Source organism: Cavia porcellus, unplaced genomic scaffold (genome assembly GCF_034190915.1).
Source record: "Cavia porcellus strain 051 isolate PalLab524CR breed Dunkin Hartley unplaced genomic scaffold, mCavPor4.1 scaffold_8, whole genome shotgun sequence".
Classification (NCBI taxonomy): Eukaryota; Metazoa; Chordata; class Mammalia; order Rodentia; family Caviidae; genus Cavia; species Cavia porcellus.
The window spans coordinates 7,668,192-7,681,083 of NW_026947491.1; the positions used below are offsets into that span (position 1 = coordinate 7,668,192).

At 43.5% G+C, this 12,892-nt stretch overlaps 1 long non-coding RNA gene across 2 annotated transcripts; it reads right to left on the reverse strand.

The window, feature by feature from the left end:
- Positions 1 to 2,609: 2,609 nt before the first annotated feature.
- Positions 2,610 to 10,408, reverse strand: LOC134477225 (uncharacterized). 2 transcript variants are annotated; one of them, XR_010049125.1, is made up of 3 exons: positions 10,073 to 10,408; positions 7,332 to 7,582; positions 2,610 to 5,740 (listed from the first exon to the last, which is right to left on the reverse strand). It is a non-coding gene; the product is annotated as an uncharacterized LOC134477225 (long non-coding RNA). The 2 variants fall into 2 exon arrangements; XR_010049124.1 differs by having other exon boundaries at positions 7,332 to 7,606.
- Between the last annotated feature and the right edge of the window lie 2,484 nt (positions 10,409 to 12,892).

Here is a 12,892-nt window from a genome sequence, read left to right on the forward strand (position 1 = left end):
CCTTCCTGCCCCAGTAGTTTTTAGCTTAGGATTTTATGACTGTGTCTAGCTTTCCAGGGTGTTTCAGTCTCTTTCCAAACCCTTCCTTCCTTCCTTCCTTCCTTCCTTCCTTCCTTCCTTCCTCCCTCCCTCCTTCCTTCTTTTCTTTCTTTCTTTCTTTCTTTCTTTCTTTCTTTCTTTCTTTCTTTCTTTCCTTCTTCCTTCCTTCTTTCCTTTCTCTCTCTCTCTCTCTCTCTCTCTCTCTCTCTCTCTCTCTCTATCTCTTTCTCTCTCTCTCTTTCTCTATTGATTATATTTTTGAGGCAGGGTTTTGTTATGTACTTCAAGCTGGACCTGAACTCACTTTGTAGCCCAGGCTGGCCTTGAACTTGTGGTGATCCTCCTGCCTCAGCCTCCTAAGTCCTTCTTCCCAGGCTCTTGAATTTCCCCATCAACCTAGAAATTCCAGTAACAAAACTTTTACCAGGTGCCAGGCGAGGGTTCCAAATCATGTTCTTTCCATAACCACACATACACTTACCAGTTTCTATAACTCTATACATAGCAGACACGTTATCATATCCAATCCTTATGGGTGGAGAGGTATTTTGATCGAGAGTGCATATTTGATGTACCACATTCAGTGCAATTAAGAGATTAGCTCACATGAAATATTCTAAAGCAAACGAACTCACCAATGAGTTCTGGATCTACTTACTGAGCACTTGTTAGGAGCTTTGGTGCCTATGCTGCAGGGTGGGCCTCTCAAAAGGAGCTGACCATCTGTTAGGAAGAAGGACAGGCTCCCCAGTACCTGTAATACTGTGATAGATAATTACTATCATAAGAGAGTGGCATATATGCAGTAGGGTTTGTAGTCTGTGCCACTGGTCTCTGGAACTGTTTTTATACAAATTCTGTACTGTTTTGGTAATGATTGCTTTGCAGTACATTTCAAAGTCAGGTTATATAATGTGTCCAACTTTTTTTTTTTTTACTTATTTATTTTATCTATCTATCTATCCATTTATTTATTTATTTTGTCTTTTTGAGACAAGGTCTCATTGTGCAGTCCAGGCTGATTTTGAGCCCATTTTGTAGCCTAGGCTGATCTCAAACTTGCAGTGATCCTCCCTTCTCAGCCTCTCAAGTGCTGGAATTACCAGCAAGCTCCACCACACCTGGATGTGTGTTCTTTCTTTATTTAAGATTATTTTGCTTATTTAGAACTTTTGGCATTCCATAGGCATTATAGAGGTTTCCTTTTTATTCCTTAGGAGAACAACATTGGTATTTTGATATCAATTGCATTAAATCTGTGAGTCACGTTGGCATTTTAACAACAGAAATTCTTCCAACCCATTAATCCAGGTTTTTTTCCATTTAGTTGTGCATTTTCCGTTTCTTTTATCTATATCTTACAGGCTTTGTTCCCACAGTCTTACCTCTTTGGTTAAATTTATTTCTAAGCATTTTATTTTGATAGCAATTGTGAGTGAGATTGTTTTCTTGATTTTTATTTCAGATTGCTTGCTATTTATACCTAGAAATGCTACTTATTTTGTATGTTGACTTTGTATTCTGTAACTTTCTTGAGTAGTTTTAATTGTTTCCTTAATGGAGTCTTTAGTGGTCTGGAAGTTTGAGATCATGTGGTCTGGAAGTGGACAATTTTAACTTCTTGGTTTCAATTTGGATGACTTTCCAACGTCTTCCCCTGCCCATTACTCGGACTGACTTTCAGTCTCATGAGGAATAAGTGTGAGGAATAAACTCTTTCTGTGGAAGAGCTGGAAGGAAAAACTTGCAACTTTTTCCGCTCAGAGGAATGTTTGCCACAGACAACGGGCATGGTGGTGCACAACTGTCATCCTAGTATTTGGGAGCCTGAAGCAGGAAGATCACTAGAAGTTTGAGGCCAGGCTGGGCTACACTATGGGCTCAAGGTCAGGCTGCACTGCATACTGAAGCCCTGTCTCAAAAAGACAGAAAAATAAAGTTATCTATGGACTTGTCATATACGGCCTTTCTTGTGTACAGCTATGTTTTATCATGAGGAGACATTGGTAACACACGATCCAGAAATCTTCCTAGTGGATATGTTTTTAAGGAAATGAAATTAGTGTGTCAAAGAGTCATCAACACTTTATGTTCATGGCATTCCTCTTCCACGTAGCCAAGACATGGAATCAACATATGTGTTCATCAAGTGTTAAATGGATACAGAAAATATGCAACAATTATGACTATTTGGCCAGACAATGGATGCAGTTCTATAATTTTCAACAACATGGATAGAATCTACAAGACAGCCCCAGAAAGGTAAGAATTGTTGCATGCTCCAACTGATATGTGGAATCCATAAAAGTAGATTTCAAAAAAGTTGTAAGTAGCTAGCAGAAGTTGGGAAAGTTAGAGGGGTTTACTAGTGTTGGTTGGAGAAGGTAGGTGGGGATACTGATCAGAGAGATACAATGTTACAGTTAGGAGGAATAAATTCTGGTGTTTTTTTTGCATTTTAGTAAAATAGGGTAACTGTAGTTAACAATGATGGATTATACATTTCAAAATATCTAGAAACAAAGATATTGAAAATTCTTATCACAAAGAGACGATAGACATTCACAAGATAAGTGAGGAAAGGTTTATTTTGGCTCATAGTTGATAGAAGCTTAGGCTGGCTCCAAGGCAGGGCAGCATGGCAGAAGGGAAACAGTTCATGGCATGATGGGTAGGAAGCAGAGAGTGATCAAGGAGGGAGGAGGACGGGTGATGGACAGGTCCAGGCCACACCTGCAGTAACCACCTCCTCCAATCAGGTTCCACTCTCCAGATCTGGACTAATCCAGTGAGAGTGCCTCACCCCCATGATCCAATCGCTTCCCCAAAGCCCCACCAATGAGCGAATGAGGCTTTGGGGGACATCTAGATAGAGTACAATTATATGGCAATCACAAATACAATAAATTTTGAAGATACAATAGAGTTCATAGGGAGAAGAATTTCATTTCATAAACTTTAATTTTTTTTTTAATTTTCAGGCAGGGTCCTACTAAATTACTAAATTGCCCAGGCTGAGCTCAACTTGCAGTCCTCCTGCCTCAGCCTCTCCCAGTGCTGAAATTACACATGCACTCTGCCATTATGGACACTTTTATGTGTAGGTTGTAGGAGATGGATGGTCTCTAGATGGTAGGAGATAGATGATCTGGGAAAACTTTAAAAATGGGTCACATCTTCTAGTACCAGACATATTGGAACATGTCTGTAATACCAGCTACTTAGAAGATGGGGACAGGAAAATCACAAGCTCAGGGCCAGCCTGGGAAACTTAGCAAGACCCTAGTCTCAAAAACAAACAAATAAACAAACAAACAAAACTGTACATAAAAATGTCACTTAGTGGCAAAGATGTTCCAAAGGGACTTTTTAAAAGATTAATAATTATAGCAACTATGTATTACGTTTATATGAAGTGCTTTCTAAATGCTGTTCTTTGCTTCCATTGACAGCCTCTGCAGACACATCTGGGAGCCCTGATTGAGCAGAGCAGGAAATGAGGTTTAAGAAGCAGGGTTACATAACACTCAATCTACTGCTAAATAGGTCTTGTGCTTAATTGCAAGGTCTGCTCACTACACACCAACAAACACAGAGCTCTGAATCTTTCAAATACTTTTTTCTTATCCAGAAGGTTTGAAGAGTCAGTATATAAATTCTAAACGTTGGTTCTTAATTTTACTTTCATGGCAGTACAATAGGTAAGAGCTGTCCTCTGAAGTCTGAATAGCTTTTTCTTTGGCCAGCCCACGGTTAAAGCCAAATTTACCTTTCTCCCAAGCAATTCTCAGACTTGTTCAGTGTGGAGAGAGACAGCTAAATGCCTCTCTCGCTACCTTTTCCTATCTGACAAATCGAGTTTCCTATAAAAAGGAGAAAAAAAACCCTAATCATGATTCATCCACAGTTGCTATTCTCGTCTTCACTTTCTGCAGAGCTTTGGTTTCTTTGATCCTTCTCACTCTTTTTCTGACTCTGCATGAAAACCCAGCCCGAATCCTTTATGGGCTGAATAATGTCCCTGGGAGGCTCAACCTCAGCTCCGCCTCTGTGACTCCAATAAAGCTCTTTCATTTGTGAAAGACACAGCTCTGGGTTTTGATACGGCGGCAGCAAGTGGACTGATACAGTCAGGTAAACAGTGTCCCTGTGTATTTCAAATATGCAAGAGACAAAAACCGCGCAACTCTGACACGTTTACTTAAATTTCAGGCTCCGGAATTCTCCTTTCTTTCTCTATTGTGTTAGCTCATGTTTGCAATACATGTTTCCATGACTCATGTGGAGTTGATGCACGGATGTAGGACATTGTCATTCCCTTTTCCTTCTTTCTCTCCTCCCCCCTCCATCTCTTGATCACCTTTCCCATTTGAGAAAGATCTATTTTCCTACTTTCTGTTATTTATCTTGCATTTGCTCTTTATCTATACTTTGAGTCTCTTATATAAGAGAAATCATGTGATCTTTAAACCTCTGTGCCCAGAGCTTCACATTATGGTCTCCAAGTGCATCCATTTTCCTAAAAATACCTCAAGTCTATTTCTTCTTTATGGCAGAGTAGTACTCCATTGCATATAAATCCATTTTCCTTATCCATGCATCTATTAATGTGCATACAGGTTGCTTACGAGATTTAACTATTATGAACTGTGCTGTTGTAAACATGGGTGTGCATTGGTCTCTATAATATGATGTGTTCAGAAGATACCTAGGAAGGAGATAGCTGGGTCAACTGCAATGTCTAGTTACAGCTTTTTGAGGACTCTCCATTCTGAATTCCATTGAGGTTGCACTAGTTTACCTTCCCATCAACAATGCAGAGAGGCTCCTTTTACCCCAGTGTCTCCAGGCTTTGCTGTTATGGATTTCTTGATGATGGCCTTTTTAAGGACCTGATCAAACCATTCTCTGATGGCCTGTCCTGGAGTTCTCTTTCTGCTTCTGGTGAGAAGGCAACCAGGATGACACATGAACAGTTGCAAGGTCACAAGAAGGTTAAGCAGCATGTCCAAGTCGGGAGGGGCATCTTACTTTACAAAGTGATAACTGTTACATGGGAAAAATACAGGTTTGTAGTCAAGTATGTGATCTTAGCGTCATGTTACTAGCTTGTAACTTTAGGACAGTTTAGTGGACTTTTCTGAAATTCACTATATTTGTCTGTTTATCAGATAAAGATAAAAATTGTGCATGATTTAAAGGCAAAGCTGAGAAGTTAACTTGTAAAGCTTTGAATATCAGAGCATGTTCAGGAACTGCAGAAGGCTTTGGGGCTTCAGGGTGGCAGGGATTGTCTATGGGGCCAGGTTCCCCTTCATGTTTTTATCTTTTCTTTGTCTGTGGTCTTCTGATTTGGTAGGATCCATTCTATTGGCAGCTTGGCTGGCAAGGCTTCTGCTGGGAGCCAGAGATCAGATTCTGAGAGCTGAGTCCAGAATGTGCAGGCCTGGGGTGTGTGGGAGGGTCTGGCTCTGAGCGGGGCAGGCGCCCATGAGCAAGGGCTGCTGATGTCAACGCAGGAGACCATGGGAGATGTCTTAGTTACTTTCCTCTTGTTACTGAGGCAAAAATACCTGACACTCAAAGTTAAAGGAGGAAAGGGTTATGTAGCACACAGTTTGCAGAGGTTTCAGCCCATAATCAGCTGGCTCCCAGCAGGGTGGTGCATGGCAGAAGGGCAGCTTTTCATGGTGGTGGAAAACTGTAAAAGGAACAAGAAATAGAGAGAGGGAGAGACAAGCCTTCTTCTGTCCCCTGTATTGTATGCAGGCCATGCCCTCAGGTGGGTGAGCACTCATTCCCTTAATCCCAGCTTTGGAGCATGAATCAATCACAAAGTCAGATTTAATGGTTTCCAAAAGGCCTGCCCTTGTGACCTCATGAGGCACTGGGGGGACATCCAGATGCAAACCTTAACAGGACAGTCTGAATTTCAAGAGGGCAGACTGGGAAGGGCAAGCCAGTGAGAAAACCCCAAGCAAAAGAATACACGAGAGTGCTTATGGCATTAAAGATGTGTTATTTGTACATCCGTTTCCTTCACTCACAGACCCCGTAACACTCAGTGACCCCCTTCTTCCCTTCCTCCCATTTGGCCTGTGATCCCCAACCCTACACCCTGTTCTCATCAGGAAAACATTCAATAGGACTTTAAAACCCTGTTCCTCTCGGGGCAGGAACCAACCAGCAGTGTGTCCTGCTAGGAACAGGGCAGCGATCCTGGCCAAATCTGCGCCTAAGATAGGGGTAGGAAAGGGTGACCTCAGGCAGGGCCAGGAATCTTTGAAAACACATTTCAGTGGACTTAAGGAGGATTTAGAAAGAAATAAAAAGGGAAAACAAGAGATCAAACTGACTTAAGGGCAAGGAACAGCAATGCTGTTCTGGGACCCATGCTTTGCAAGAGGAAGTTGCAAATTAAATGTGAATGAGACAGAATTAAAAAGTGATTTATTTTTTTGGTCCCGTTGCAAGTACTTTGACTTAGAATGTTTCTGTCTTGCTATATTTGGATAAATACAAGCAGATGTGTCAGAGATAAGTCGGATAAAACAGGAGCCGGATCTCATTTTGAGATGAGTCATTTTTCTCTTGATTATATCTGATCTTCATGCTTGTGGGCTGGCTGAGGCCTCAGCTACAGGATGCTGGGTGGGGTGCTCCCTGATTTTCTCTGTTGTTTTTGTGGAGTTTTTAAGTTTTTGCAAGGGCATCTCTGAAATTAAATGGGGCAAGGTTTGCAAGTTCCTCCACGTTCAGTTCAACCAGAGGGGCTCCACTTAATGTTTCTAAAATAGATTTTTGCATACAATTTCTTTAAGTAAAGGATTTTTTAAAAAAAGCAATTCTCCTAATAGGTTCTAGAAAGTTTTCTCCCATAGAACTCTTTGTCAGGGTGAAGACACTTTCTGCTGTCCAGTGCTGTGACCACCTGACACATGTGACTAGTGATTGTTCGGTTAGAAAGTCCAGTTCTTGCCCTGCACCCGCACTTTGGTACTGGGAATCGAACTCAGGGCCTTGGGTTTGCCAGGCAGGCTCTGAGAAAGCCAGTTCTAAAGAAGGATGATGGGAACACTGGTTGTGCCTCATGCCTGTGAGAAGTGAATAAGGTAAGGAGATGTGGACCAGCACCTTGTTTAGAGAAGGAATGCAAATATCTCAGTTGGACTGGACCAAGGAATGGCTGAGTGTGGAAAGCTGGCCAGTGTGGGGGGAACTGCATGGCTAAAAGACAGATCATGATGGCGATAAAGCTGTGAGCTTTTGGAGAAGAAGCTGATAGAACTCACCTTTTCCAGTACACAAGATGATGACTTTGTGAGGTGCTCAGGGCCCACGGCCCCTCCTGCATATTCCTGGAGGTGCGACAGTCGCCCTCTCGCTCTCTGAGGGGTGGAGGAAGCTCTCTGTGCTTGGGTCCAGGTGAGTTTCTGGCGATGACAGAAGTGCGTTGAGTATCTTTGGATTGCGGATTGCCAAACTCTATGTGGCTGCTTCTGCTGGGCTTCCCTGGGATGGTTTGTCTTGAACTTCAGCTGCTCTGCAGAAAGGAAGTTGAAAATTGCTGCAGAGAAAGACACACAAGGTCACACGGGGACCCCAGGGGAGCACCACACTGGGGTCTCTGCCAAACCACACCCTGCTGAGAGATATCCGGTCAGAGGTCCCCCCAGGTGACCCTGGTCATTTGCCAAGGACTCACAACCCCCCACACCCATTCCAGTCCTCCTGCCGGAAGCCTGGCTCCCGGCACCCAGCAGCAGCTATGCAGCAGGACTAGTGGATCCATTTTGCCCATTTTCCCACTGACTAGGACACATGGAAGGCAGATTTCTGGTACAGGTCATCTAACTGGTCCTAAGATCATGCTGTGGGAGGAAGAGTCAGGAGCCACCAGGGCAGGAGTGTGCAGGGAAGGGGGAGAAGCAGAATTTGGGGGAGGGACACCCCCCGCCCTCTTCTCAGTATGGGGAAAAGAGTGGGCAAGTAGGCAGGAGAAAGGAAAAGATACTCTTTCTCAGGTTGGCTGAGCACTGAGACTGAGGGGAGGCACAGAGCTCCGGGATTTTACCCGGTGGAGTCTGTGTCATCTCAAACCTCTGGGTCTCAGGATTTTCCTAGCTGTAAAATGGGTTTCATGACACACAAACCCACAATGTGGGGTGGTGATGTGTACATGTGGAGGTCCTGTGCATGCCCACAAGTCACTCTTCATGGACCTCAAGAGCATGACCACTGCTTCTTACAGAGGTTGCAGGAGGAATGTTTAAACTTTTACTGACATGCAGATGAGGCTTTGCACAGCTTGTAAACTACTGTATGTGTGTTGGGGGGCGCGGTAAGGGCAGGGCTGAGACATGGGATTGAGGCCAAGGTCTTTGCACGGGGCTCTACCTCCAGCTGTTTTTATTTTTACTTATTTATTTATTTATTTATTTATTTATTTATTTATTTATTGTTTGAGACATGATCTTGCTAAGTTACTAAGCTGCCCAGGCTGAGTTTGAATTTGTGATCCTCCTGCCTCAGCCTTCCGGAGCACCGAGGTTACAAGTGTGCACCATCACGCCCAATTTTGTGAGCTTTTACAGTGCCTCAGTATCTCCCGTAGCCTAGGATGAAATAAATAGCTAAAGACAAGGATGGGGTCTACACTTCCAACCTGACGTTATAAAAATCCCACTCCCTTTGATTTACCATGGAATCAACTTTGAAAATTCAGAGGAAATCAAAGAGAACTGAACAGTTAACTGTGTTGTCTGGCCTGATGGTCCCTGCGAGTGATAAAATGGAAACAAAAGCAGTTTGTTAACGTGACTGCAGTGGGTTTGTTCCTCCTACGGCGTGATTCACAGAATTCCTGAGCCGAGTAATCTGGGAGAATAGAAATGTGAGCTTTTTGTTTATTACTCATATGTGTATGAACAAAACAAAACTATGTATAACGCGTTCCTTCTGCACTGGGTGGGGACAGTGTCCAGGCTTTCATTCTCACTGGTTTTAAACGGTTGTCTTTGAAGACGCTTCAGTTTCCCGAGCGGTGCACCCAGGCATGTGTGGGAGGCCTCCCCACACCCCGAGACTCCAGTAAGCAGGGGCCTGTGTCGGCCACACACGTGGGTGGTGACTCAGTTCTTAGTTCGGGGAGAAATAGCGGGGCAGAAAATATGAGAGGCATTTTAGCAAATCGTGGAACTTGAATCTTGCATTTGTAACAAGCCAGGGACAGTGTAACAACATCAGTTATTGTCACACTGCCTTGGACTCGGGAACACTTGGTTATGGTACAAAGTGCTAGACCCAGACAGGCAGTTCGCAGCAGACTCCGTAGTCATTTTGTGAAAAGCTGAATTCTCCAGCAGTCAGTGATAGCAAGATCAACGCTGATTTTTTCCCTGCTCTTTAAATCTTTTTGGGCTTCCTGTGAGATCGCTTTTATCTAGGATTTCTGCAGTGACTTTAGAAATCAGGACATAAAAATGGTACCATTCAGGGTGAAGAGAAGCCACTTGATAATATTTGCAAGATATTTAAAAAGCAAAACATATTCTTCCAAATTGCTGGTATTCTTGTGACATCGGTAACTTTATGAAGTTCCAGTGGAAGGAAAGGAAAAAAATGTAATTCACTTTTGGTGCTTGGTATATTCTTTTTGAACTTCACTGACTCAGCTTTCATTTTATTATGAAAGGTAGTAGAGGTGACGTTTTTTCTACCCTGCACTTGATAAACTGATTTTGTAATTGCGTTTTCTCCCATTTGAGCACAACGCCTGGTTGGGGACTATTTGAAGCCACCACAAAATGACAAGGCAGAAGTCAACGGTCGCAGGGTCCTACATGTCAACTATATTTATAGTTTTGGAAAAGGCTGAGTCACCCAGCTCAGCAGGAAATGCTGGGGGCCCAGGACCTAGTGATGAATTTCTATTTGCCTCTGTGTTAGCCTGAGAAAAAGCAGATTTTACTATTAGACCCAGATCTCTGTGAAAATATGAGATGTGATAAAAAAAAATATGGTGAAGGCTTACCTTCGAAAAATTTAACACTTTGCTGCATTTCCACGATCCGCTTCACTTTGGACACACTCATCCCATCGTCCTGGCTGCTTCCCGCAGCAGCTCTGGAGTCCTCTGTCCTGAGGGTCTTCAGTGCGCTGTCCTGGCTGCCTCCAGGTCCTGAATGGATCCAAAGTCTTTTTCTTTCATGGTCACTGTGACTCTGAGGAAGGGCCAGAAGTTACACCATGCCAGACCCAGTGACTGAGGTAAGGACACAGTGTCATGTTTTATGAGCTGCCTTTCTGATGGGTGTGATCATATTTTTGATCACATCTGGTAAAGACATGCAGGAAAGAGGACTCCAAAATCGCTTCAGAGAGCTGCAAGGACTACTGTTCAGCTGAGTTCAAAATGAGGGAGAAGACTGAGAGGGTGATTCATGGCAACGTGCATTTTATTGTAATGAAGTTTTGAACATTTAAGCATTCACTGGATTTTTGGATCATACCTCCCACATTTAAATGCAGCCAGTGAAACATCCACAAAATCTTCTCCAATTTCCCCCTCGTTGTACAATTTGAAGATTCCCCTTTTACTTTTGTGTAATTTCAGCTCCAAAACCCCAAAGGCTGCAATTACGAAGGAGGGGTAATAAAGTGTCTAATGTGTGCTACCCAAAGAAAATCGGACGTGTTAATTTTCATGGAGGATCTCCAGTGAATTTCCCGAGAAATTCCATTTCCTAGCACCTTTTCAGCTCAAAGCAATTTTCAGCTTGGGGATTTTCAGCTGGTACAATCAATTACCGGCAAGCTTCACAGCCATTTTTCAATAGAAAGTTCACTGCGGGCTCACCTGCAGCGGTTTGCAGGGACCGCGCTGCCTTTCTGGGAAAGTAATTCTGCATTGCCGGGTTTGGCATGATGACCTTGGGCTCACTGACTAATAGTTTTGGCACCTTTAGAGCTGCCTCCTTCTCTGCCTGTGCTCCATTTCCTGTGCAGGCTTTCCTTTCTTTCTTTCTTTCTTTCTTTCTTTCTTTCTTTCTTTCTTTCTTTCTTTCTTTTTTAAGAGAAAAAAAAAAAGCAGAAAAAGGTAGAAATAGTACAGAATTAAAAAGAAAAAACATACAGAAAGAAATCACTAGTTTACAAAAGGTGCTTGTGCAAAGGTTTTCTCTTCTCCTGTACCGTGTGCTTCTTGTTGGAAAAAGTATATCTCCTATTTAGTTATATTCCTGCAAGATTCTATCTGGCATTTCCCTAAATGCAACAAAATTTAGGTTTTTAGAACATGAAATCTTTGCAAGTTCAGTCTTGCATAGTTCTTCAGTCTATGCCTGAATTTTGGGAGGTCTCTGGGGAGGCATAAATAGCAATGATAAATGTTTTCACTTCTAGGTTTTCATAAGTGCACGACACACACACACACACACACACATACACACACACACAGTCTATGTCAAGCCAGGTGTGGTGGCACATGCTTGTAAGCCCAGCACTCTGGAGGCTGATGCAGGAGGGTAGAAAGGTGGGGCTCTGCACAGGCAACTGAATGCCTTAGCTAGACCCTTACTCAAAATAAAAACTAAGAAAGGGCTGGGGATGTACCTCAGTGCCGAGTCCACCCCCAGAGCTGGGTCCTTCAGAGGGGACTGATTCTTGTTCTTGTCCCTGGCTGTCCCCATCCTTCCTTCTCTTCCTTTTCTTTTGTCTCCTCCTTTCTTCCTTCTTCCTCTCCTCTTCTTCCTTCTGCTCCTTCTCCACTCTGTGGCTCCTCTCTCTCCTTCTTTCTCTCCTTCCTTTCCTCCCCCTCCCTGTCTGTCTCTGACTCCTTTCTGGATACCACAAGTGGAATCTTCCACCACATGCTTCTGCCATCTCAGCCCCACCTTACAGCTAGCTGACCATGGACCGAACCTCTGAAATCATGAGCCCAAACAGGTCCCCTCCTTTAAAGCATGGGTGTCTAGCACTGTGAAAGTGATCAGTACAGGTGGGGAGGAGAACACTGGGCTTCCTGCTACTGGGTGTCACCTAACAGCTGATCCGTGTTAGTGAGGATGGCATGGCCCAGAGAGCTGTGCCCAGCTTTCTCGAGCACGCTCTTCACTAGGACATTCATAAGGGATGAGTTGTGTATTCAGGCTGTGACCATGTGGAAAGAGGAAGGTGAGGAATTCTATATTCTCTGCTCAATTTTGCCTGGAATTTCAAACTAAAATAAAGTCTATTTCAAGAAAAAGAAGATTTTGACCGAGATTCATGGCAATGCTTCCTTTACTGTAAAATAATTTTTTATACTTAACATTCTTTGTATTTGACTCATACATTGTCACTTAAGGGATGACTGGGAAGCACCTTCCCACTGCATTCTGCCCTCATCCCTGTCAGTGTCACAGTCCAGGACACCCAAGTTTGCAGAGTAGAACTGGCATACTGGGGGAGGCACTGATGCCAGGGGCCTGTTCAGCTTTCCTGCCTGCGGTGAGATCTTCTAAGGGGGATCAGAGGTAGGCCTATCCTATTCTGAGTCTGCGTGACATGGGAAAGTGCCAGAGAAATTAACACTTTCTCCTGAGGTCACACCGCTCTGTGTGCTCTGTGTCACCTGACACCAGCCTTTGTGTTCTTCTTAGACCTCTTGAGACTCCCACCCAGTCCCAAGCTGGACCTTACCTTTCTGTGTTGGGAGATCAGGTCAGGAGTAGCTGATCTTAGAGAGAGGGCCTCAATAATGCTAGCACAATCAAGATCACAGACGTGAGCTATTATTTTTTCATCCTTTTCTCTTTTTTTGGGAAATATCAACTTCACCTTGCTAGTTTTCCTTTCCACCACTATCTAAGGA